Below are 4,400 nucleotides of genomic sequence, written 5' to 3'. Positions count from 1 at the left end.
CAGTGGCACAGCTAAGGCAGCTGGCACCCAGGGGCACACCCCCATGCCCCGTGCCTTTCATACTCCCCTATTTTTTATCAGCCCCCCATACGACATATTGGAGGCTTCTGAATGGCAATTCTGGTTTTCAGTGAAAACTAGAAGTGCCTCTAGGAGGCCTTCTGAGGCCTTGGGGGGCACTGGGTATCTTCTGAGGCCCTGGGTACCATGCCTTGAGGGGGTGTCTTCGAGGTCTCCAAAAGGCACTTCTGGTTTTCAGTCTCTAAGGACTCACTCAAGGTGTACTACCCGGGGAAATGCACCCCCCCTTGGCTACACCACTGCTCACCTCAGATGGACTACAAACATTAAGAGTCGTGCTCAGAATATGACCTTCCCTGACTCTTCACAACAGGCTTCACAACAGTGATGCAACTGAAGAACATGTGCTCAGAATATGATCTTCCCTATCTTCTTCAGTTGCATCACCGTTGTGAAGCCTGATTGATACAAGAGGTATATGGCATTTCTGCAGCTCCAGAATCCATTGACGTTCAAAGATCTCAGCTGAAGGATTTCCACAGAAGCCCATTACTCAACAATGGGAAGCAGAACCAGAAAATGGAAATGGTCCAGTCAGGTTTTGTGTGCATACCCCAGTAGCAAGTTCGTAATTCAAAGAAGGACAGGAATGTTTGAAATCTGGGTTTTGAAATTGAATTCCAAGATGGATTCTTCTAGTGTTTCAGCTCTTCTCTCTCCCACTCCCTCTCCCCCAACATATGGAGAATTGAAAGGAAAAGTTTGAGATTAGCGGACACACTGGCTATGGATTTTTAATGAGCCTGTTGACAGGTTAAAATTCTTAGAGAAGAGTCTATGATAGTTGGAATAAATGAAAGGCTGGGAAAGAGTCCAGGAATGATTGAAAACAAAAAGCTTCACAGCCTTTGCCTGAAAATGAGAAGCTGCACAGTAACGCTTTCTAATATGCAAAAAGGTTCTTGTTCCCACAGACAGATTGACTGGTCTGGGGAGGATAACGGAAACGGTTTGGGGAATCTGAGACAAGGACTTCGACAAGCAGAATGGCAACAATGGCGGTGAGCTGCATTATTTCCAACTTCAGAGGAGCAGATTTGCCACTATTAGGAAAATAATCCGTTTGCACAGTTTTGATGAAGGGGGCACACGAGCAGAATGCTGTCTTTAATTGAGATTTGTCTCTCTGTTCCACCCAACATCCCAGTGTGTATGATAAACAAGCATAGGGTGGGGCAGGGTGGGTTGGGGAAGAGACTTGTGCAGAATTCTCTGCCAGACCTATATTGTCTGGTATACTAGCAGCTAAGAGAAGTTGCAACTCAGTGGTACAGCATATATGTCACATGCAGAAAATTTCAGATTCAATTCATGACGTTTCCAGGGAGGGCTGGACAAGACCCCTGTGTCTAAAACCCCATCAAGTGAAGACAGTAGAGAGCTGGATGGATTAGTGAAGCATCTTCCAAACTGTGGGTTGCAGCCCACTGGTGGGATGCGAGCCGATGTGCAGTGGGTTGTGACCCCATGTGCACTGGGACTGATGATGCTCCAGGCAGCCTTCAGCTGCCATGCCTTGTTAGGAGGCCTCAGAGGCCCCTCCTGGGTTGTGCTGGGCCTGCTACCCACTCTGTTGGCCTCCACAGGCCTCAGAATGGCCTGCAGAAGAGAACGGACGTGACTTCCAGTTTGTTGGTCTCTAGTAGCAGGGTGTGCAAATGTTTGTGGCATGTCCCCAGTTTGGATAAGGCAGCTGGGCAAGTGCAGGCACTTTGAGAAATGAATTTATGAGTCCATAAGCCTTCACACACCAAGGGGCAGTGGATGGGGGACAGGGACAGGAAAGGGAGGTTTGAAAGGTGTCCATTTCTCATGGGCTCCATGCATTTCTAGCATGCATGCAGGTCAATACAAAAGGTCTTGGATCAAAACATACACATCTGAGGCGCTCAAGGGCAAATAGGGGTGCTTGTGAAATATTAGTATATTAATTATTGTATCTGTTGGATGCGTTTGCGTCGGCCGGGCCTGGAAGAGATTCCTCAAGCGCTTGTGCAAATTCCTCCACTTTTCTCTGATCCCGGGTCTTGCTGGTATCAATGCGAGGTCTTCCTTCCTTTTTCGTGTGATGCAGTCGCTTTGTTTGCAGTTTCACTCTGCTGCACACCAGGGAGTGGTCAGTGTCGCAGGCAGCACCATGATAACTGCGTGTGATCTTGATGCTGGGAAGGCTGGAGCGTCTGGTGAGGATCAGGTCGAGCTGGTGCCAGTGCTTTGATCTTGGATGTCTCCAAGAGACTCTATGTTGGGGCTTTGTGTTGAAGAATGTGTTGCTGACACAGAGACCGTGATGACAGCAAAACTCTAGCAGGCGTTGGCCATTTTCGTTCATCCTCCCAGTGCCAAACTGACCTAAGCAAGTGGGCCATGAACTGTTATCAGCACCAACTCTAGCATTGAAATCGCCGAGGATGAACAATGGCTCTTTTACAGGGATTTTCTTGACAGTGGTGGCCAGGTCATCATAGAATTTGTCTTTGGCTTCTGCTGGAGACGACAGAGTCGGTGCATAAGCACTGATGAGAGTGATAGGTCCTGCTGATGACTGGAGCTGCAGGGACAAAATTCTTTCACTTCCCACAGTAGGTGGGATGATGGATTTCAGCAGGGTATTTCTGACCGCAAAGCCAACGCCATGTTCCCTGGTTTCGTTTGGTGGTTTTCCCTGCCAGAAAAATGAGAAATTTCTCTCCTTGACAGATCCGGAATCTGGCAGCCTAGTCTCTTGAAGGGCGACGATGTCCATCTGCAGTCTGCTCAGCTCCATGTCGATGACAGCTGTTTTGCGTGCGTCGTCTATTTCTTGCAGGTCATCAGAGAAGCCAGGTGTCATTGTCCTAACGTTCCAGGTGCCCAGCTTTAGGGCAGTAGTTTTCTGTTTTCTGAAAACATATTCTGTATTCATTTCTGAATACAGAAAATAATTACAGAATTACAGAATTACAGAAAAATTCAGAAAAATATTCAGAAAAATAATTTACAGAAAATTCAGAAAAATAATTACAGAATTACAGAATTACAGAAAAATTCATTTCTGAATACAGAAATATGTTTTCTGAAAACATATTTCTGTATTCATTTCAAGAATACCGTTTACAACACCGCCTTGTCCATATTCGGCAAGAAGACCAACAAGGCGGCAGACTGGTTTGAAGCCCACTCTGAGGAGTTGACACCAGTCATTGAGGAAAAGAGGAGAGCTCAAGCAGCATACAAGGCCTGTCCCAGTGAGCGCAACCTGCAGGTCCTCCGAACTGCTCGCAGCAAAGTCCAACAGACTGCCAGGAGATGTGCTAACGACTACTGGCTCCAGCTCTGTTCCGAGATACAGATAGCAGCTGACACGGGCAACATCAAGGGGATGTATGATGGTATCAAGCAGGCCCTAGGTCCAACACAGAAGAAAATTGCCCCTCTGAAGTCTGCCACAGGCGAGGTCATCCAGGATCGGGCGCAGCAGATGGAACGCTGGGTGCAGCACTACTCTGAGCTATATTCCAGAGAAAATGTAGTCACCGAAGAAGCACTGAACAACATTGAGTGCCTGCCTGTGCTGGAAGAGCTTGACAGTGAACCAACCCTAGAAGAACTTCACGTGGCCCTGGACTCCCTTGCCTTTGGCAAGGCACCTGGAAAAGACAGCATCCCTGCTGAAGTCCTAAAATGCTGCAAAGAGATCATCGTCACTGAGCTGCATGAAATCCTCTGTCTCTGCTGGAGAGAAGGTGGAGTACCTCAAGACATGAGGGATGCAAACATCATCACGCTGTACAAGAACAAAGGTGACAGGGGTGACTGCAACAACTACCGCGGCATCTCTCTCCTTAGCGTTGTGGGAAAGCTGTTTGCCCGAGTTGTACTAAAGAGGCTCCAGGTACTTGCAGAGAGCGTCTATCCAGAATCGCAGTGTGGATTCCGAGCCAACAGGTCCACCACTGATATGGTATTCTCCCTTAGACAACTGCAGGAGAAATGCAGGGAACAACGACAGCCACTCTTTATAGCCTTCATAGATCTCACAAAGGCTTTCGACCTGGTCAGCAGAGACGGCCTCTTCAAGATTCTCCCCAAGATTGGATGTCCACCCAGGCTCCTCAGCATCATCAGATCTTTCCACAAGGACATGAAGGGCACTGTTGTCTTCGATGGCTCCACATCAGACCCTTTTGACATCCGAAGCGGAGTGAAGCAGGGCTGTGTTCTTGCACCAACCTTGTTTGGGATTTTCTTCGCTGTCCTGCTGAAGCAGGCCTTTGGAACTGCAACAGAAGGCATCTATCTCCGGACCAGATCAGACGGAAAGCTCTTCAACCTCTCCA

The sequence above is a fragment of the Tiliqua scincoides genome, chromosome 1 (assembly GCF_035046505.1).
Source record: "Tiliqua scincoides isolate rTilSci1 chromosome 1, rTilSci1.hap2, whole genome shotgun sequence".
In the NCBI taxonomy this organism is placed as follows: Eukaryota; Metazoa; Chordata; class Lepidosauria; order Squamata; family Scincidae; genus Tiliqua; species Tiliqua scincoides.
The sequence above is the reverse complement of the archived record's forward strand: the minus strand, read 5'-3'. Positions refer to the sequence as shown.